The sequence below is a fragment of the Bubalus bubalis genome, chromosome 8 (assembly GCF_019923935.1).
Source record: "Bubalus bubalis isolate 160015118507 breed Murrah chromosome 8, NDDB_SH_1, whole genome shotgun sequence".
NCBI classification, from domain to species: Eukaryota; Metazoa; Chordata; class Mammalia; order Artiodactyla; family Bovidae; genus Bubalus; species Bubalus bubalis.
In genome coordinates, this window is record NC_059164.1 from 54,065,144 (window position 1) to 54,088,638 (window position 23,495).

Consider the following 23,495-nt stretch of genomic DNA (forward strand, 5'->3'; position numbering starts at 1 on the left):
TCTATGTGAAATAGTCTGTGTAAAACCAAAAGGTGGAGTTAGAAATAATGGCTAATTGATTCCAATTCAATGTAAGGAAGAACTTTCTATCAATTGAATTTTGTCAATTATTGAATATTACAATTAGTTATTCATTCATGTAAGTTTTACAAAGCCACTAGCCAGGACTATGAAAATGGGGATGGCCTCTCTCACATACAGATGTCTTTAAATTATTCATTTCTTACCTGTAAAAAAAGGCAACCCACAGAGGGTTTCTCCAGGCATCTTGTGCATTTTCATTCCTGTCTTGCCTCCCTGATTTTTGTTCCATTTCAGCCTAGTTGGCCTCTTCAAACTGACAATTTGTCCTTAGCAGCCCACCTGACTTTTTGATTTGAAAGTGAAAGTCACTCAGTTGTGTCCAAGTCTTTGCGACCCCAAGGACTACACTCCATGGAATTCTCCAGGCCAGAATACTGGAGTGGGTTGCCATGCCCACTTCCAGGGGATCTTCCCGACCCAGGGATCGAACCTGCATCTCTTATGTCTCCTCATTGGCAGGTGTGGGAATACTGGTGTGGGCAGCCATTCCCTTCTCCAGGGACTCTTCCCAACCCAGGAACTGAATCCAGGTCTCCCGCATTGCAGGCGGGTTCTTTACCAGCTGAGTCACAAGCAAAGCTCAACTTTTTGATTTACCTCTCTGATTATACTATTTTTCCATACACTGCAGTCCATAAGCCATCTGACAGTGGCCCCTGGGTAACTAACCCTGTCTCCATCTCCCACCTGATTTGGAAGGGAGAACAAAATTTTAATTTATTATCTCAAAGGTTTCAATTCTAGGATTCTTGGATTCTTCTTACTTCTTTTGCCACTTACAGAAGGTGGGTGATCAGTAATCAATGAATAAACGAGTAAGTGACTGAATAAATGAATGGGTATTGTTAATCAACTGATAATGAGCTTCTTCTTCTTTAAAAGCTAACTACCTGAATGGGCTGTACATCTTTCAACTTGTCAAACAGATGAAAAGGAGTGAAAAGAACAACAAACACCTATGAGAACAAAGGAAAGAAGTACGAGAACAAGAGAGACTAAGGGTGGAAATAGAAATGAGAGTAGACAGCTATGGAGAGGACCCCAAACTAATTCTCAGAAAAGATCAAATAGTAAATGCTCTAGTTCATAAGCAAAGTCAATTTATAAGTCAAAATAAAATGCAATAATCTATAAAACAAACATACTTGAATAAGAAATGAGAGGAGAATTATAAACTCCTAAGAAATTATGATAGGAACAAGTGACTACATTCTCACGAAGGCAAAACTGATATACACAACAATTTGATGAATCTCAAACACATAAGCTAGATGAAAGAAGCCTGCCTCTGAAGGTTACATACCACATGATTAATAACATAGAGTTGAATGTAATACGTACATATAGATATAGTATATACATATATATTATACATGAGTATTTTATACAATTTGTATAAATACATTATACAAGAGTCATACAGGACTGAAGTATTATATACATGTATATAATGCATATAACACTTGTATATAACATATAATACTTCTCTGTCCAAGGGATTCTCCAGGCAAGAATACTGGAGTGGACTGCCATGCCCTCCTCCAGGGGATTCTCCCAACCCAGGGATTGAACTTGAGTCTCTTACGTCTCCTGCACTGGCAGGCAGGTTCTTTACCCACTTCCCACTGGGGAAGCCTTATCCTGCCATTTGCATCATCATGGCTAGACCTTGAGCACATTATGCTGAGACAAGTCAGAGAGGCTTCTGCTGTCTGATACCACACATAAATGTGGAATCTAACAAAGTCAAACTTGTAAAATCAGAGAGCAGAATAGGTGGTTACCAAGAGATGGGGATGGGGGGATAAGATTAATGTTGTTTAAGGGTACAAACTTGAAAGGAGTAGTAAATAAGCCATAGACATTCACTACACAGTATAATGAAGAGAGACAACAATATTGCACTGCAAGTATGTGATGTGATAGATATGCTACAATAGAGACCAGGTTACAAACTGCAGCATGGTGGACTTCATAAATGTAAACAGTGCTACAGTATCAAATTCACTCAATTCAAAACACTGTTGCTGCTGCTAAGTCGCTTCAGTCGTGTCCAACTCTGTGCCACCCCATAGACGGCAGCCCACCAGGCTCCCCAATCCCTGGGATTCTCCAGGCAAGAACACTGGAGTGGGTTGCCATTTCCTTCTCCAATGCATGAAAGAGAAAAGTGAAAGTGAAGTGGCTCAGTCATATTCGACTCTTAGGGACCCCGTGGACTGCAGCCTACCAGGCTCCTCCATCCATGGGATTTTCCGGGCAAGAGTACTGGAGTGGGGTGCCATCGCCTTCTTACCTCCCCCAAAAAACACACTTTAAAAAACAAAACTCTAGGGACAGAAAATAGATCAGTGGTTACCAGAGACTACAAGGTGAGAGGAGGTGTTGACTAAAATTCACATGAAAAAATTTTGGAGCATGATGGAACTGTACCACATCTTAATTGTGGTAGTGAGTACACAACTATATGTTTGTGAAAACATACAGAACTGCACACTAGAAAGATGTGAACTTACTGCATATAAATTTTCTTTAATTAAAACTTGAAAAATTTGTAGAGCTTAAACTTGTAAAGATGATCAATTAAAATACATTTTGTGTTGTTAATAAAGCACAATAAAATCATAGCAATATTTTCTTAGATCAGTTTCCCAAGGCAAAAGAAATAAAAGCAAAAGTAAATGAGAAAAAAATGGAACCTAATCGAACTTACAAGCTTTTGCACAGCTAACAAAGCCATCAACAAAATGAAAAGATGATCTATGAACTATGAGGAATTTGCAAATGACATGACTGACAAGGGTTTAATTTCCAAAATATACAAACAGTTCATACAGCTCAATATCAAAAAACCCAAACAATGCAATCAAAAAATGGGCAGAAAACCTAAACAGACATTTCTCCAAAGAAGACACACAGATGGCCAACAGGCACATGAAAATATGCTCAAGGTCACAAATTAGTTAAAAGCAAATCAAAACTGCAGTGAGGCATCACTTTACAGTGGTCAAAATGGCCATAAAAGTCAAAAAGTCTACAAATAATACAGAGTTCCTGGTAGCCTAGTGGAGAGGAGTCTAAGCTTTCCCTGTTGTATTACCCAGGTTCAATCTTGGTCTGGGAACTGAGATTCTGCAAGCCACACATGAGGTGGCTGGGAAAAAAAAAAAAAGTCTACAAATAATAAATGCTAGCAAAGATATGGACAAAAGGAGATCCTCCTTCAGCATTGGTGGAAATGTAAATTGATGCAGTCACTTTGGAAAACTGTAGTGAGGTTCCTTAAAAAACTAAAAACTACTATATGATACAGCAATTCAATTCCTGGATATATATTTGGAAGAAACCAGAATTTGAAAAGATACATGCACCCCGATGTCCACAGCAGCACTGTTTACAATAGACAAGACATGGAAGCAACCCAATCATTCATCAACAGATGAGTGAAGATATAGAGTTGAGTGAGTGAGTGAGTGAGTGTGTGTGTGTACACAATGAAATATTATTCAGCTATAAAAGAATGAAATACCGCCACTGTAGCACATGAATGGACCTACAGATTATCTTACTAAGTGAAGTAAATCAGACAAAGATAAATATCATACATGATATCACTTATATGTGGAATCTAAAAAATAATACAAATGAGTTTATTTACAAAACAGAAACACACACACAGACATAGAAAACAAACTGTGATTACCAAAGGGGAAAGGAGGAGGGAGGGAGGGATGAGTGGTATACAATTAACAGATACACAATATTATATAAAAAATAAACAAGGATTTACTGTATAGCATAAGGAACTATATTCAATATTTTATAATAGACTATAAGGGAAAAGAATCTGAATATATAACTGAATCACTTGCTATACACCTGAAACACAATATTATACATAAACTATAGTTCAATTAAAAATAAAAAGATTACATCTGATAGTTTTCTTCTGAAAAAACAACAAATTATGTCTGATATTTAAACAACTTTGTAAAGATGAGCATTTAAAATATAACTTGTAAAATGAATAAATCATAGTGAAAGTAACAAGTAAAAATTCTGAGAGAAAATTATTAGGATCATTTCTACAACATAGTAGCCAATACCTTATTTTAAAATGAAACATCAAATGTATAGCCAAATAGCTTTGTAAAAATAATCAAATATATTTTCACTGTCTTATAAGTAGACATGTAAAAATAAAATAATCATTTGTATTCTATTTTAAATGTCCTCTCATAAAAATGTAGTTCAAATAATAAGAAAATAAGTATTAAATACTTTATTGTTTATTTATTCATAGCTTGTTACCATATATTCTCTATTATTGTGCATTTGCCCTTAAAATTCGATCTTCTATACTCATAAAAACAAGTTGTTCTCAAAATAAAAACAATACTTATAACAATGATGTTCCTTTAATATAATAATACGAGTAAGCAAGTACTTAGTCACATTTTAGCATCTAGCATCATTTCAGTCCAGTGGGAATGAGATTTTTCCAGGACACAATTAGAGGGATATCAAAGAGAACAGCTATGTAAAATCAAATACCAATTAGAAATAAAAAGTTACATTGCCTTTCTTCTACTTGTCCAATAGTTTCAGCAACAGACATGCAGGACTAGGGACAGTTTGAAATTACTGAAAATTACAAAAGAGCACAGAATTGGAAGTGATACAAGGGCAACCTAAAAGCACACTTTACTGAAAGTAGAGAAATATTATAAATAGATCAATAAAATATAAATTTAAAAGTACTTCCTCTGGGACAACACAAAGGCTGTCAAATGAACTTTATTTTTAGTTACAGGAGTATACATTCTCTACGATGGGGGTCCCCAACCTCCAGAATCTAATGCCTGATGATCTGAGTTGGAGCTGATGTAATAACAATAGAAATAAAGGACACAATAAACGTAATGCCCTTGAATGATCCTGAAACCATTCCCCCTGCCCCACCCTGGTCTGTGGGAAATTTGTCCTTGAAAATGGTCCTAGGTGCCAAAAAGGTTAGCTCTACAACATACAACAAGGTAAAATGTACTGAAAAATGAACATTTGCAAGCTTACATCACTGCTAAAAACTACTGCAATTCATAATCCCCTACCTTCTGAGACGCAATCTGTGGCTCCTTATTTGTCTACATATAGGCTAATTTGTCACAAGGAAAGTAGCCAGAAAGAGAAAAGACACTACACTACACACAGGACGGCACACTCGGCAGGGCATGCACACTTGGTGTAAACGCATGCATCACTTGACTAGGGGGTGGGGCAGCAAAGCAGTGAAGGAATAACTTAGATGAGGCTCTAAAGACTTTTCAGCAGTTCTTTGGGGAAGAAAAACAGATGTCTCAAGAAATGTGGGGCCTAACTTCCTATGTGGTGCACTGTATAAACCCTTGTGTTACTCACTCCCTTTAAGCCAAACTGCAGCAAAGACATGCAGCACCCCTACAGTTTGGAGTTGTGTTTTAATGTAGCACAATGCACAGATTGGACCATGAGGTGGCCCAACATTTTATGTTGGTTCTAAAAAATGTGTGTGTGTGTCTGTGTGTGTGTGTGTGTGTGTGTGTGTGTGTGTAAGGTCCATTAAAAAGGAGAGCTCTAATTTTAAAAAGACAAAGCTTATCAAACAGCTCATCCAACTGTACATTTTATTTCTGAGTTGATGCCACCAAAAGCTAAATATGTGAATGACCACAGAACCAAGGCAAAATTGTAAAGAAATGAATATTTATGGGATGTTAATAGTATGTGCTTCAGGGAACAGGATGCCAGGGAATTACTTATTTTTCTCAACCCTGACATGACCAACTTCACGTGCACTCACTTCTCCTCTCCCTGTCTCAGCATCCTGGTTAAACAAGGTGAGGCTCCATTGCTGACCGGGAAGGAGGGGAGTGATGTGAAAATCCCAAGTGGGCTAAGACAAGTAAGAAAAATACATTTTAACTGAGCCCCCTGAGTTTCATAAGCAAAGATATTTGTGGTTTTGTTGGTTTTAATTGTCTTTATTTTAGGAATTATCTTTTTCTCCCATTCTTACCTGTGTGTTTATATTGTAGTAAGAGACAACCTGTTTACAGCTTCAAATTTGACTTATGTCATAAAAGGTTTCAGTTGAAAGTAACCTAAAAACTAATCCAATCTCTTTTTAATTTTGAAGGAAAAGATCCACCCAATATTGCACAATAGTTGAAAGTCAGACTAAGAAACCGGGTGCAGGTCTCCTGGCACTCACTGTGGAGCCCTGATCAGTAAACCAAGCAGGCCATATTACTATCTGAGATAATTGTGCTTCCCAGGAGGAGTCATTTTCATCCACATTCTAATATGCATCACCATTATCAGAGAAGGCCTTTAATAAAAATATATTTCCTGCTTGGAACAAGGAAAAGAGAATACATTGGGACCTGGAATAGCCAGATGGTGACAAGAGGGCAATGATTACCTAAGGACCAGGATTAAAAAAAAAAAAAAAAAGGCAGAAAGCATAAGTTAGTAAGTTCTTTGAAAGGAAAAAGTGAGGTAGTAATATAATAAAGCCACACTGTGTCTTTGTTCAGAGTTTTTCAAGGACCACACATTCACTCATGGTATAATAAGATATCAGAATTATTCTGAAAGATCTCATAATTTGTCTCAAAGAGGAAAGAGAAACAGGGAAATGAGACGAAGTAGGCAAAGACAGGCCTCTTTTCTCATTATCAATAGTGGAGATTACATACCCCTTTCTCAAGATATTTAGAACAAAACTGCTGAGCAAGCGAATACAAATTTTAAATATGTACAAAGTATGTGAAAGAGAACTCTGCAGGACATTAGGTTTATGAGAATAAAATCTGTGGATCCGTGTGGTATTATATGGAGAGTTGTATCACTCATTTACCCCACAGCTGTAGATGTACCAATGTGACCTGCACAAACCAAAGAATAGTATTTTAAATTCAGAAAGATGGACTTTCCAACAAATCATAAACCCTTAACCTGCTCTTTAAAGATAGATACTGAAAGAATGAAAGAAAAGTTATAAACGATGGTATGTGTGCCAATGCAAATAAAGTAAAACTATCTGTCTTATTATACCACAGAATAACAACAACAATCTAGATATGGTTTTAGAAAAGACCTTGACTTAACCCCTTTCCGTCCCTCTTTCCTCATCAACCCCCAGAAACACTTTGAATGTCCATGTTGTACTCATAGTATAAACATTAGGAACATCTATATACACTAATTATGCTACTCATATTAAGATGTTGTTGTTCAGTTGTGTCCAACTCTTTGGGACCCCATGAACTGTAGCACACCAGCCTTCCCTGCCCTTCACAATCTCCTGGAGTTTGCTCAAATTCATGTCCATTGAGTCAATGACGCCATCCAACCATTTCATCCTCTGCTGTCCCCTTCTCCTCCTGCCTTCAGTCTTTCCGGCATCAGGGTCTTTTCCAATGAGTCATCTCTTTTGTATCAGATGGCCAATGTATTGGAAACTCAGCTTCAGCATCGGTCCTTCCAAGGAATATTCAGGGTTGATTTCCTTTAGGATTAACTGGTTTGATCTCCCTGCAGTCCAAGGGACTCTCAAGAGTCTTCTACAGCACCACAATTTGAAAACATCAATTCTTCAGTGCTCAGCCTTATTTATGATCCAACTCTCACATTCGCGCATGACTACTGGAAAAACCATAGCTTTGACTATATGGACCTTTGTCAGCAAAGTGATGTCTCTGCTTTTTAATGCACTGTCTAGGTTTATCATCGGAGAAGGCAATGGCACCCCACTCCAGCACTCTTGCCTGGAAAATCCGATGGACGGAGGAGCCTGGTGGGCTGCAGTCCATGGGGTCGCTAAAAGTTGGACAAGACTCAGTGACTTCACTTTCACTTTTCACTATCATGCATTGGAGAAGGAAATGGCAACCCACTCCAGTGCTCTTGCCTGGAGAATCCCAGGGACGGGGGAGCCTCGTGGGCTGCCGTCTATGGGGTCGCACAGAGTTGGACACGACTGAAGCTACTTAGCAGCAGCAGGTTTATCATAGCTTTTCTTCCAGATACAATGATGAGTTCTATGATTAAATATGTCAGTTCAATGGTCCTATGCATTATTATATTGAAGCACTCAACTATTCTGCATTTTTTGTCCAAAAGCATTAATATCTACACACAACTTTCAAGTTAAGTTATATTCTCAGGTCAAGAATAAAAAAGATACAGGAAACTGAACTTACAGCATACTCATCCAAGATGAGAGTCATGTCTTGGCCAATACAGTAATGAACAGTTTCCAAAATATGGTATAAGACAAGTGCAAGAAAAAATAAGGTGAAAAGGAATTTCAATGACACACATACACAAAATGGAACAATGATACAGACAGAAGTAACCTGCTGGACCTCCACAATGTCATACATTCCTTAATTCAATATTTAGTTTTAGAGTTCCTACCAAGTACAAGGCATGTTCTAAACACCGGATTAGAACAGTGCCCAAAAGAAAACTTTGTATCCATGGGATACACATTGTCATTGAGACTATAAATAAAGAAAAAATCTTTTAAAAGTCAGTTGATAGTGCTCTAGGGGAAATCAACATATGATAAAGGTGACAGAGCATGAACAATGATGATTTGTTATTTTAGATATGACAAGCAGAGAAGGCTTCCATAAGGATATGTTTGAGCTGAGACTTGAAGTTAGTGAAGATACCTGAGGACAGAGCATTACAGACAGAGGAAAACTCTGAAGTGGGAAATAGCTGATCCCATTTTGAGGAATGTGAAGGAAGTCAGTGTCTAGGGTTGACTGAATAAGAGGAAAATGATAGGAAATACTGTGAGACAGAGAGCAGGGGTCAAATAAAACGGACGTTAGTAAGGTCCTTGTCTTTTATTTTCAGAGACATAAGAAGTTGTTGGAAGATTTACAACTTTCAAGAGTGACATAATCAGATAGATAAATCTTCAAAAAGTCAGTGCTACTTGGAGAATAAACTGTTGTACCTGAAGGGAGAAAACAGGGAAAATTAAGTAGCTATTGCATCAAATCAGGGAGTAGCTGATGGTCTACCTGATCAGACTGGTAATGAGGGGGTAGTAATTAGGTGTATAAAACAAGATTTTGGGGGACATAATTTAGCTAAAGTAAAAGACCTACTGAGAAAGGGGGGAAAATGAAGACAAAAAGGAAATGAAGAGCTAGCTACAGGCATACAAATATAGATCAACCAAATCCTGGAACATAAATTTGGGTGAAGTAATGGTGAGGAATATTTTTTAAGGATGTTGGGGATCTTTTTTTCTTTTTTAAATGAGATGATTTTATGACAGTCTACATATGCTAAGATGTTAAGATATTTGGATTAGTGTACTATAAGTTTCTCCTCACTATCTGCCAGCAAGAAATTTTATAAACACTTTCTCTGAAATATGTCTACCACAGGATTTTTTCTTACCCCCTAAAATACACTTTAGGAAACTTTGTTATTTTTTCCTTAAATTGAGAAAAAGTTGCAAAGTGGTAGTTCTGTATGTGTACCAAAATGATACAAAACAAAAATGATGCAAAAAAGAAAACTTTCACAGAAAATAGCATCATAAAAGTTGAGAAGAAAGAAAAGAAAGAAATAGATACCAGAGAAACTATGTTCTTTGCAGTAGCATCCTTTCTTTGAGGAATTCAATGTCCTTAACCTGTTTTAAAAAAATTTTATGATAGTTTCATGGCACAAATCTTTCAGACTTGTTACAAAGAGCTTTAAAAAGCAACACTAAAAACTTAAATTTTAAACCAACATTATCTTCCACAAAGTATATTTTAAGGCTTCTAAGGCAGAAATCAAAGGAAATTGAGGAACATTAATAAACTAAAAATGCTGAGAGCTTTTAAACCCCTGGGGATTCATTTGCTTCATAGCAGTGTGCTTTTTCAACATTTAAATTTTATATGCTCTTGCTAATGAAAATAATTTGCTACAGCAGAAAGGAATGAAGATGTCAGCTCAGTATGACATATTTATCAATATAATGGAAAGGTATGTTCTGAAGATCCTTGATGGATTCCAGGGGAAAAAAATAGTGTACAACTGTTTGGGAAGTTGAATTCAATCAGTAGAATATAGTTCCAAGAACACATATTTCAAATATCAAGGAATTTAAAAAAACTGAACTTGGACTCCACAGATAATTTGTGGACAAAATGGATTTTTTAATAAAATCTCACATTAAAATATTGAATTATATAAATTGAGGGAATGTAAGAATTCGAATTGTTCATGTAAAGGAAACTGGACAAATGATCAGATACAAGTCAATTTAGAGAGTAAACAATGTTCACAAGCCCAAAATGAAAAAGTATTAGGATTCAATGTGAACTATAAGCTAAAAATCATTACAACATAAAGTTGTTTTAAAATGAAATAGGAGTGATACAAACATACCTGATTTTACAGCATATCTTAATTTGGCTGCTGGACAAAATTTTGTCCAAATAAACACAAATCCCTAGTCACTCCAATTACAAAATTGGGATTATGCACCTAAAAATAATTAGGCCAATACTTAACATCACAACTGATAAGACAGCAAGTCACTGAAGCATCTATTTAGAGGAAAAAACAGTTGAAAACCATTACTGCAAATAAGTCACCCACATACACATGTTTACTTTTTATTTTAACATTAATAGTGTTGGAACACAATAAATCTAAATTTTCTCTGAGGATCTCTCTCCAGCATCTCAATATTCTAACACTGACCTGTTAGCTATAATATCTCTTTATATTTCACCAAAGTTACTCTCCTTTTTTTGTGTATTTTCTCTGGAAAATTGGGGGCAGGGACTGGATGGAAATACAGTGCAAAGCAAAGAATATATATAACAAATATCAGAGGTAATGATAAGACAGAAGTAAATAGGCAAGTGGAAGTAAGTATCATTTAATAGATAGGAACACCTACAAGGAAAGACTATTCTACTTATTAGTATTTATATAATTCAACAGTAATGAATTTTCATATAACCAATTCTGGACTTAAAAAAAAGTAATGATATGTTTAAGCAACCCTCCTAACTATGCTTAGTTAAGGTGTTAAAAAATAGTTATGAAACAAATGAAGTAGCTAACGTTTGCAACAACTTCATAAGAAAGCAATGAAAATGACTTAAGCCTCATGGGGGAAAAGAGCCCAAAGAACTTAAATTATTTTTACCTGATAACACTCTGAAAGTGATATGCCTGGAGTCCAAGTATTGAATATGTTAAGAGATAAACGTCTGCGTCATCCAAAAAAAGAAGAGACATTAACTATGGCATACAAAATTCAAATTACTCATTAAACTGTCTGTGGACCATAAGCACTGGAATTTGTCTAAGTAAAGTTTCAAGAACCTGGATTACTTTTTCAGAAGGCTTAAGAAGGTAAACAACAATCTTTCTGGGTTGGATTTGATCAAATGTGTTAGAACTCTATGAATTAAGGACTATATAAATAAGGTTATTTTCAAAAATCTATGCAAATCTTAAAATCTTATTGGGCCTAAGATAAGAAATAAACTATCTTTTTATCAAAGGGCAGAATGAATCTGTGCACTGGTTAGAATATTTTAGATCCATTCATTTATCACTAAAAGTACTATGATATATCACAGAGTTAAAGAAAAAAATAACTGTGCCATGGATTAGTATTCAGTAATTATAATGAAATTAACATCATTTTGCAACTCAACAGTGATTTGCAACTTTGTTTAGCAACACTCTTGCCAAGAGAACTTCTTACAAGTCAGTGGTCTCTCTGACTTCACTGAGAGACAGAAATACATGACCATTTCCATCATTCTATTTTCTATCAGTATTATAACCAATAGTTGATCTAACATGAGAGTGTCAACACAGAATGATAAGGCAGAGCAGCATAAATCTTTAAATGTATCACAAATGATATCTCTTTTATGTAATTAAGTACCATATCCCTCACATGTTCTCTTAAAATGTCTGGTAAATTTATCTCATTATATTCAATATTTTACTGTATGCTCTATGAGTCTCAATCAAGCCATGAAGGCATTTTCACATATTTAAATATACTTTTCATAGAGTACAATTCTAATAGTTACGCAAAGAGAGTCGTTTTGTGTTTCTGAGTCTTTGTACAAAAGGAATGTAACTTCTCATTATAGGTTACCTGTGATTTTAATGTTCACCTTTCTTCCTAATTTTATAATGTGTCACATACAACATTTTACCCCTATTTTAAGTTTATAGAATACTACAAGGATTTTTTTTTTTTCAAGCAAACCCACTACACTACCATCAGTGCAAAGAAATGAAACTGGAATGCAGTTTACTCAGATATAACTATTAATCTATTCGCATCATAATGTAATTAAAGGTCTCTTTTCATTTGAATATTTGGTTCTAGAATTCCCATCATGCTGAATCCTAAAGTGTAAGTTGAGAAATTTTGAAAAATAGCTTAAAATAGTTCATAATTGTTATTTGTATATATTTCCCTTTTTTTCTATTTTGGTATTAATTGTAGTGTAATGGTAATTTAATAAATTATGTATAAAAAAGAAAAGTTATTGTACTCATATTTAAACAGAATTTAAAAATTATTCCCTTAATATTTTGTATTCTTGTACTTAAAAAGTGAACTTTAAGATGATCTTTTAAAATTGAGTGTCTTCTGTCACCAACAGGGCTGTATCATCAGGTTTCTGGTCTCTTCTTTAAAAGTTAGTAATTTAATCACAATTAAACATTTCTCTCACTTAGTTTTAGGTAACAATGAAGCAGTGGGTTTCTTAAAGAAGTACTGAACTAAGCAACTACTGAACATGGGTCTAGTCTAGTAATAAAAATGGAAGGAAGGCAGAAAGGGGGAGAGGGAGAAGGAAAGAAGGAAGGAGAGAGGGAATGACTTTAAAAGCTTTAAAGCTGAAAATGACATTTTACGAACCTAGTGATCACAGTGTACATAACCCCATACCCACTTTATTAATGCATACACAAATAAGTCAAAATTGTAAATAATTGTTTAGCAGTATTAAACAAACACTACATTTTAAAATTCCAGAACACTAAGAATGTACCCATCCATAACTCACAGTGACAGAAAAGATAAACAGGACTTTTGACAACATAAAACATTTCCTGAGGTATGCCATAATGCAAAATTGAAGATGAAAATATCTCAAAGCTCATCTTTGTTTAGTGTTGACCTCTAGCATAGACGTGCTATTAAACACACCCCTTCCGTCTCCACTGAAGCCTAAACAAACTATTTGAATTAGGAGAGTGTGCAAAGATATGCCTTCCAGGCAAACTTTTGTTTTCCAAAAGTAAATCTCCCCAAATACTTCCAGCTGGAAAAAGTCCACTTGAGCTACTTGACACTAGAGCTTCACTTTCTCACCTTGGCTTACCTGCTACTACTTAATTATTCTTCTAAGCAGGCTCTGGGCAAGTTGGGGAGGTGGCTCTTTCAGCACTTCTGAATCCATGATGACTAGAAATATACACACCTAACACTCCCACAGGTCTTCCACGCCCTTTCTCCTTCCCGCCCTTCTGGGCACTCGCGTCGTGAAAGCCTGGCCACCTGGGAGCAAACAGTACTCGAGGAACAATCCTCAAGATCAAGAAACTGGATTTCAACATGTGGTGAGAGAAACTGGGAGGGGGGTGTGTGTGGCGGGAGGGATAGGAGCACTACAGACAGCAGCTGTCCATTAAGTGGTTTAAATCTGTTGGTTAAAAAGCTGAATAAACAAATACACAGATGGGTCTAGCTCCTTGGGGATTCCGGAATCTGAGGAGCCTCCCAAGCGGTGTCCAGTTCTGCCTCTCTCGCCCCGTCCCCATGCAAAATGCGCGCGAGTTCCACTATCAAATGCTCCAGACTCGCACGTGCCTTTCCTTCTCGTTGTTCCTAATGAGTTCACCCGAGCGCCAGGTGCTCTGAGAGACTCACCTAAGAGATCCCAGAGTCTGAGGACAGGAGGGCAACTTTTCCTCCCTGCTCTAGACCAACCAGAACACCCACGGCAAGGGACAGGTCCCCGCAGACGCTAGCCTTCATGTCAGGGTGTCGGGGCGCCTTCTGGCCGGCGGGGCTGGGAGAGGTGTGCGGGAGACACGCGGGCGCGGCCACCCAGTGGGTTCGGCCCGCGCCGCCGCCGCACGTGCGCCGCCGCGAGCGCGTAGGGGCGTCGGGCCCCTAGCTCCTCGCGGTCAAAGTCAGCCTAGTGCGTCAGTCTGCCCTCCGCTCGCCCGGGGCCTCCGCGGACTTACAGGTAAAAGTCAATCGAGAAGCCCTTCTTTTCTCCGAAAGGTATCTGCGCCCATCCCTCGTCCCCTCCCTGAAGAACCCCGAGGCGCGATTTCACCCCAAACCCACCCTCAGAGTATGGAAACCTCTCCAAAGCGGAATAAAAGTAAGACCAGGACATATCCCGGGTGAAGCGGGTCCTGCTAACCGTGGACAGGGGAAAGAGCGCGAGCGGGGGCAGCAGTCGAGATGCACGATCATCCCCAAGTGTCACTAGGGGCCAGGAGTTTCTTCACTGGAGAAGCAGGAGTGTCGCTTCTCCGCCTCCATTCCCCAAGAAGTACTTGTGAAATATACGCTAAAGTGTCTAACTTAGAGACGAGAAGCGTGCACTTGCCCAACTGAGTAAATAAAGGTCAGCAGTTGGACAATAAAGTATGTGCTTCCAAACGCCAGATGTTTTTACTGTTGTTTCTCCTCCTCTGGGGTGTGGGGGGGGGGGGGGGTTGGAGAAGAAGGAAGAGACAACACACAATAAAAATAAAAGTAAACAAACACATCTGCTGTTTCCACACACATTTTCCTCCAGCCGCGGTCTGCAGTCTGTTGCCGGACAAGGCAACATTTTCGAATACAAAACTAAAAATCATCCGTGAGCCAAAGGCAGCCTCCCCTCTTTGGACGCCCCCTTCCCCTCAGCACAAAGCTACATGAAAAAGAACAACAAGTGGTGATGTTAGGTCCGGAACGCGACCCCGATGCCGAGCCGAAATTTGACACATGTCACACTCGCCCAGCCGCACCGAGCTCAGCGACTGGGGTGAAACTTTGCTGCCGCCGCCCCGGCAGCAGCGCGGAGCAGAGTAAAGTCGAAGCCCGGCCCGGCATAGAGGTGGCGGGGACGGCGTGAGGGGCGGAGGTGCCGCGCGCCAGAGTGAGGGTGAAGAAACTTACCGCTACCGGGGACGCTGGGCAGCGTCCCGGGAGGTGGCACCCGCGGCGCCGAGGCAGAAGCCCACAAACAACACACCCACGCGCGAGTCCCGACAACTGCTGCCGCGAGTCGGGGCGCGCCCGGGAGGGGGGGGCTGGAGGAAGCCGCAGCTGGCGGACTCGGCCGCCGCATAAATAACCCGGACCGACGCTCACGGGCTGGCTGCGCGGGGTTGGAGCCGGGGCGCAGCGGCCGCCGCAGAGCTGCACGAGCCGGCGTGTCTCGCGCTTTCTCGGAGGCTCGCGCTGTCTCGCGCTGCCGCTCCCCCCACCCGGATCTGTATGTGTGTGTGTCTGTATGTGTGTGTGTGTCTCTATGTGTATGAGTGTGCGCTGGCGGGCGCGCGCACCCGGTCGCGCGCGCGTGTTGTTGGCAAGGCAAACTGTACACACACGGCGCATGGAGCCGCCTCTTCTCAGAGGGGCGGGGTGGGGGAAGGGACGCCTCCGAGGATTCTGAAGTACTGCTGGGCCACTTGTTTGTGTTTGTTTTACTTTGCCTTGTTATTGTTGACTGTTGTTGTTGATCCCCAAAGTGGTTTGGAACCAGCTGGCTAGGATACCCATCACCCCAGCCACCTATCTCCCCGCGTTCCCCCAACTTCTTTAAGGGAGGGGGAAGCGCGGCGCAGAATATTGTTCGGATTTGCAGTGGAGCCTCCTGGCTGACGTCAGGTCCACCTGCTCTGTAAACAACTCGCTGGAGAACTTGTTTGTTCGGCGCCAGATCTTCCCCCACCCCCACCCTTCTCCCCACCTCCTGCTCCGCCCCCTCCCGCTCGGCCCAGACGGCGAGTCGAGGAAGGGGGTGGGGAGGGAGGAGAGAACAAAACCTTATGCTGTATTGGCAAAGCTGAGTTGTGTCTGCTGCTTCTTGGCAGTCCCTAAAGTACGTCCTCTCAGCAGACGGAGCTGCTGGCAAATGAAACAGGGAATTCCAAGTGAAGTGCAGGAAGCCTCGAAGGGATCCAAAGCCCTCGGTGGCAAGGAGTTAAAGTACTCGAGAGTCAGAAAGGGAGACCCAAGCGTGCGTTAAAACGTTGACTGGCCTTTCTTTTTGCGGTGTGCGCCTCTGCGGCCTGGGGTGGAGAGGCCGAGTATCTTTCTCACTCTTCATTGTTGTCGGGCTCCTGTCTCACTTGGACCCGGGAGTTCTCGGGCTTCCTCGTGATCCCCCAGCCCTGGTCACCGGCTCGGCGCCGGGCTGCGGTTCGGCCGGGGCGGAGCTTAGAAGGAAGGGGTTGCCGAGCTGAGACTTTGGGGGTCTGAGGCTCTCGAGACGGGCCGGTCAGTGACTGAGGGGAGCAAAGTAACCGGAATGAAAGGAAAGAAGAAACTGCCAGAACTGCCGCTCGCACTTCAAAGCCGAGACGCCGGCGTGGGGAGTGCGCGGGCCCAGCCTCCAGCGCCCGAGTCCCCGCTCTCGTCCGTGGGGTGTGACTCTGCCAGGTCCCACGCGGAACCGAGGGGAGGACGGGACGGGCCCGGATGGGACGCGTGACCCGAGTTGGGATTGGGGGGAGGGAGCTGTTCAGGAGCCCGTATTCCACCGCGGCTCCGGGCAGGCCGTTACTCCCGCGGGCTACCGCCAGCCCCTCCCCTGTCCGCGGGCAGCGCGACCCTCCACCCCGCCGCGTCCTCTGCGCGCCGCGGCGGAACCGGCCTCTCTGCTCGCACTTCAGTCGCGAAGCGCGGCGTTCCGAAAGGCGCTGAAACTTTCCTCCAAATTGCTGCAGCCGAGAGGCCGTGGTGAACAGACCTTGGCCCCGGGCTTTGCCCGCCAACACCCCCCGTGGAAGAAGAGAGGAGGGGATGACTGAGGAGACGGACGAGCAGCACCAGCTTCTGCCTTTGAGTCTTTTCCTCAAAGAGCAGCGCGCCCTTTTTCTAAAGGGCAGACGTGAACTGATACACACACACACACACACACACAACTTGGCATAACTCTTCCCTCCAGAACCTGCTGTTCTCCCGTGAAGGAAGCAGCCCTGGCACCCACAACTGTAAACACACCGTCAGATTTTCTAATGAAACCAATTAAGTCAATAAGCCACGGGGCTGGTCCTGCGAAGACGGCCCCTGCCAGGAGCACAAGCAGAGGTAGAGTTGCTCTTTGAATCGCGGTGCTTTCTGTGAGCTTCAAAACTCCAGGCAGTCTTCAAGTGCTCTGCTTGTGGACTGTGTCCTCGCTATTATTTAAATTGTCTTTTTTCGAAATGAAGGCTGAATAGTGGGCAAATAAAAAATTTTAAAGATGGGAGAGGGGAGGGAAGGAGGGAGCAATCATTTAAATTACAAAACGCCAGATGCAAATAATCCCACCTCGCCTTCTGAAGGAGATCATTTTACGTTAAGTAATTTGCGTTTATACTTCACTAGCAACCCTAAATAAAAGGCCGATTTTCTGAATTAACCTGAAAACATTTTGGAAAAGACCAGAACAAACGGCGTCGAAATCCTTGGAGATCTGAGGATGTATCTTTCCACTGGGTTTGTGAATAAAGGTAACAAAACAGTCACAAGGTCTGCAGAGCCTCACTTTTTCTTTTTTTCCCCCTTCTTCCCCTGTATACACCGACCCCAGTTACTTTTCTTTCTCTCTAGGGGTCCGACGAAGGAAGTGAACGGGAAAGGCTTATTATAAATGAGTCTGGGCAACTTGGAAGAGAAGTTCAAGTTCCCAACAAGGACGAAAGAGAGGGGGTTATGCTCTCGAGACTTGAGAAAGGAGCGGATTTAGTTAGCCTTTCACTCTGTACACAAAGACACGTTTTGGTGAAATTCAGTCACTGACGTTTCTTTCCTGTGAGTACAAACAGCCAGGCGCCAAGAGGTGCAAATGGATATCTGAGTTGGAGGAACATATCTTTCTCGACTGGCCGAGTACTCTGCTTGCGATCTTCCTGAGCGGAGCTGAGCCTGCAGCCCCCTTGGGCGCCCTGTTTTACTTCGCCCTCTTTATCTGTGTCCTCTTCGCCTGCTATCATTCCCGGGCCACCCACTCTTCACGCAGGGAAGTCGCCCGGGGAGTTGAGAACGCAGATTCTGCTGGAACCCTGCCTTCTGTGGACCCCTCGCCCGCAGCCAATGGGCTGGGCCGGGGTTCGAGAGGTGAAAGTTCAGGCCCGGGGCTTACGGCTCGCTCCCCCTCTACTGTAGCCTCCCTCCCAGCCTGCTCCCGCGTCCACAGTGCAGACCCAGCACGGCTACCAGGGGCTGCCATGGTGGCACGTAGTTTGTTGATGGGTGGTCATAAAATATATTTATTTGCAATTCCTTTCCCTAGCCCACCTCCCCCGCCCCGACATGGCCCCGAACACTGCAGGCTTTGTTCGCCTCGCTGCTGCTGGAGCCGGCTGGGGTTTAGCGCTCTGTGCTAACATACTCCAAAAAAGTTGAAGTATAATAATAGGAAAACCGGGTTTCCGCAGCTTAGGGAAACGCAGAGAGGGCAAACAGCGAACGAATAGTTTTCTTTTGCACAAGTCACTGGTCAGCCCACTGGATCACGGCAGCCTTGAAACGAAACTCTGCATATCAGAGAGACGGGGGAAGCCAAACTCTGTCCCTGTAGTCGCTGCGCAGGGTCGCAGCCTCAGCTCAAGTGTCCTTTGCAGCACGTGGGTCTGCAAAAGTCATTTAAAGAGGTTCCAGGGGAAAGTTAAACGGAGCTACTGGGTAATTGAAGAGTTTCACCAAGTGGCCCTCGAAGTTCTCTCACGAAAATTTATTTGATTTCAAGTTTATTTTACGATGGAACCGCAAATCAACAAATTCCGAGACACTGCTCTATTACGGTAAAGGCGAAAGATAAATTCGTTCGAAATGGTCCCTGCTAGCGCATCTTGACTGAAATAAACCATCCCAAATGTGACTGACTGAAGCCAGGATGAAAGAAAACAACTTAAGCGAGTTACAAGTACTAGAAACGCTGGTTAATGCTTCTCCGAGTAAACTGTTTGGAATTTTAGTTATTATTTGTTATAAAAATATAATTATCCACACACTCAGGTCTGTTATTTCCAAAAGTTTCAGTTTAACAACAATTACATTTTTCTCCTTCAGAGTCGTTTAATTGGTATAATTGTAACTAATACCTAAAAATGTAATTGACTTGGAGAGAGATCGCTGGCAGAGATGGTAAGGGGCAGGGTTTTTAAAATCATCTTTTTTTTTTTTTTTTCTGTTAGAAATACCCTCTTCAAAGTTGTATTACTCACTTCAAATAGATTGTAACAAAAGTCTTCTTTAAATGCAAAGTAAAACATTTTTCTTTTCACATAGAAAATCGGGCATTGTCAGGTTCCTATTTTTCACATCCATTACAGTTTTCAGAAGATGAGCAAATAAACAGACTCCTTTTAGACATTCTCCTATACTCAATCTGCTCCCAGACACATTTTACGAAAAAGAGAACATTCTAGTTTCACCGAAGTCAAATCAAGGGTAATCTATGTTACAACATTAAATTGAATGTAGAGGTTGCAAAATTGGTGGAGTTACACCACCATCTGTCGTTAAGCTTTGGGACTACAAAATTTGGGACCTATAATAAATCTTAATGAGCTTTCCCAACTTTTTTAAAATCACAGGCTATAATTTTCATTTGTATTTTTATAACACAGATCCTGAAATTACATGGATCCTGAATGAACACACATGTGTTCATGAGTCCTTGCTTCAACCTGAGTTCTCCAGTCATCTCATCTTCAGAAAAACAAGCAAAAGCCAAAACTAAAACCCTTCATCTGCCAACCTCCAGAAAAAGCTTTTTCAAATCATCTGTGGGACTGCAGATTTTCATCACCTCTAGCAAGTTTCTTGTTTCTAATAGGCTACTGATAGGAAAAATAGAGCCTAAACTGCAGGGTTCACCCTTGCCCTGGAGTGAATAATAGACTCTCACTTCTGTCTGGTAATGTATCTAATCTTGAAACATGTAAATACAGCATATCTCTGCTAAGTGGTTGACTGTGAGTGTCTTTAAAAATTGACTGAAAGGCAGTTAATATCAGGTTCCAGTTTTGGTTGACCTCGCTGTAGAGACAAAGATCAATTGCTCTGGGCTAGAATCTTACCAAGAAAGCCTTTATCCAAAAGAAAGCCTTTATCCAAATGAATACAGAAAGTGGACAATTCCTAGATAAAGAATTCCTGTGCTGACTCAAAAGCTTCCATTAAACAATGGAAAATCTTTTCCCCACAACACTCCAGTGGCACGTATGTATATCATATCTAATTTTTAAAGGATCTCCAAGTATCTCAGTATCTATACTGTTGCATCCCTTTCCATGTTAGGACCCTGATTATCAAATTTCTATTTTCCAGAAAATATTTTTTAATGTAACAATTTATATTGGTGAGACAATCACTAGAAATAGTAGTATGAAGCTGAATCATACTAAATTATTTATATTTGACTCACAAAAATCAACATTTTCATATGCTTAAATTAATAGAACCCAGATTTTTCTGAGACGTAGTCTGTCTCTATTAAGCATTAGTTAATTTGCCTAATTCCTGATATTTGCCCAATCCATGATATTTTCCTGCCACACTGATTCAAATATGTTGAACTGCCTTGTACAAGAGCCCTTTGCTTGTTGATATTTCTACAATTAAATTATTCTTAGAGTTTGTATGTTTCTTAGTTACTGTGAAATTTTAGAGCTGAAGGAAACTTCAGGATATTTTAGCCCAGTCCCTTCATTTTAAAAATCATATAGCAAAGGTTCAGAGATGAGAGAAAGATAAAACTAGTTAATAAAATGCTTATTATTAAACTGTTTCATGTTTCTAAGCATACAATAACCCTCCTTTCTTATTCCACAGGAGACATTTTTTGCCACACACCCTCACCTTTTCAAGTTTTCTTCATATCCATCAAAACTGATAAGGCTCAATGATACCTTTCTTTGGATATCAGTAGAGTATTGCAGATGGTTAGCTATCATGTCACATCCACTGTAATACACAGGAGAAAAAAAGTCTGATGATTTGTTTCTCTTAAGAGTCAACCAGAGTCTGTAAGACTTCTTCAACAGTGTAAACAGGTTCATCACTGTTGATTGCAAGAGTTCATCATAGAAAAACTGATGGTAAGAGGTGCTAACATAAACGACAGTTTATAATGTTTTTCAGGGTTAATAATCTTCAGGAACTCCTGGGCCATGGGGCTAGGTAGGGACTACTAGGGGGCTTTCACTACACTCTCAAGAAATAAAGGCTATGAGACAAAATATACCCTTGATTTTTTAAGCTATGAGCAAAAAGAACAATATCAAAATCCTGCATCAGTGTAGATTTTTATTTAGTTTAATGACTATGTTGTTACTGTTTAGTCACTTAGTCATGTCCCACTCTTTTGCAACCCCATGTACTGCCTGCCAGGCCCTTCTGTCCATGGAATTTCCCAGGCAAGAATACTGGGTAGGTTGCCATTTCCATCTCCAGGAATCTTCCCAACCCAGGGTTTGCCTTGGCAGGTAGATTCTTTACCACAGAACCACCAGAGAAGCCCTTAATATTAATAACTATATGGCTCCAATAACCATTGTAGTTTACCCAAACAGTGTATTGAAGTGGTTGTCATAAATGATATAAAAATTCAGTCCTTTGCCATCTTCTCTTTCCCCTCTGGGTTCTCCTTTTATATCTCCCCCTCCTTTTTCTGCTACTTTTTGCTCCCTCTGCAGTAATATTTGTCACAACTCTTACAATGACAACTTCCAAAATCCCCCATAGATATTTCTCTTCTAAACTCTGGATTTGTTTGTTCAATTGCTTAATGATAGCACTGTTTGAATTGTGAAAAGCTACAAATTTGCCCTCTTCTCTCCTTGGCCAGCTACTCCGTATACCATCTGATAAATAGTTAATGACACCTTAATCCACCCAGTTCCCAAAGCCAGAAGATGTCACCTTCTCCATCTTCTTATATCCAAGCAATGTTAGGTTTTGTTCATTGTTACCTATTTAATTTTCCACTATCCTCTTTCATCGATCCTTATTTCTTGCCTGGTCATTCTTGATGACTTTCTAATCACCTTCCTGCTTTCAGTTGTTCTTTGCTTCAATCCATCCTCCTCAATGTTTTCTAAAACATACCTAAAACATATGTCACTTAGAATTATGCCGAGCTTCTCCATGGCTAATGGAATTTAATCTTAAATTCTAATAGTCTGATATAGCAAATATGTCTGGCAAGTAGTTAATAATGTTTTTTTGGAATGAATGAAAGAATGAATGCTCCAGACAAATATATTTTAGATATTATATTCTGTCAGACTCTGTCAGATATATTTTTAGCTGTGTATTATTTTCAGAAAAAAAATTTACTTTGCTAACAATCATTTGGCTAAAATAGTAATAACCAAAGATTTTCATTATTTTTTTATGAAAGAACTTACCAGACAGATATAAAAGTATATTCAACCTGGCATTTAAATTTTCAACTGCACTGTTTAATGGCTTAACAAATATTTACATATTAATCACTGTGGTAGGTATTCTGAGATCTAAAGATATATAAGATTAGGTCTGTGCCCAGAGCATACATTCTAATAGGAGAATAAGATACATAAAAGTTTATCTCAATAAAACATAAATTTCAAAATAGCATAAAATAGAGGTATATGCATGATACAATGAAGCCAGGGAAAATACTTCTTAAGGCTATTTTTCATTTGTGATGAACACTTTAGAAATAACTGTACCTTTCAGTAAAAAATTTATCATCAAACAGCAGCTTCATAAAACTTATAATTTTTGGATAAAGTTGCAAAGTTGTGGTAAAAACATGATTATATCAAAGGCAGTGGAGAATTTAACAATTGGCAAGAGGTATCAGGCAGTCCCTTGAATTATTTTATAGTACTCAAGTATAAAATGTACTTTTATGAAAGATTACCTCTAATTTGTCATGATTTCACTCCAGGAAAAGGGTTTTATAATAAACAGGAACTGAATGAAAAAAAAAAAAGGCAAAAGAAAGTAAAGAACTGAAAAGAAAATAAAAGAACATCAATATTTGGAGTTTAGAAAGAATTCACATGTTTACCTCTCTCATCAGCCTCTAACTCAAATGAGGAGGAAAGTACCTTATCCTGGGCCAATATGGTTCCCTGGGGCTAGTCAT

At 40.3% G+C, this 23,495-nt stretch overlaps 1 protein-coding gene across 10 annotated transcripts in view; it reads right to left on the minus strand.

Moving 5' to 3' along the window:
- FOXP2 (forkhead box P2) overlaps nt 1-15,724 on the minus strand; it is a 661,296-nt gene extending 645,572 nt beyond the window's left edge. For 5 of the 10 annotated variants that reach the window (XM_044946650.2, XM_044946656.2, XM_044946649.2 and 2 more), the window contains exon 1: nt 15,320-15,723. The gene's annotated coding sequence lies outside the window, so the exon portion shown is untranslated. Of the gene's footprint in view, nt 1-15,319 lie in introns of all 10 variants that reach the window. The other 5 variants (XM_044946660.2, XM_044946657.2, XM_044946658.2 and 2 more) reach the window with 4 other exon arrangements.
- Nucleotides 15,725-23,495: the final 7,771 nt, after the last annotated feature.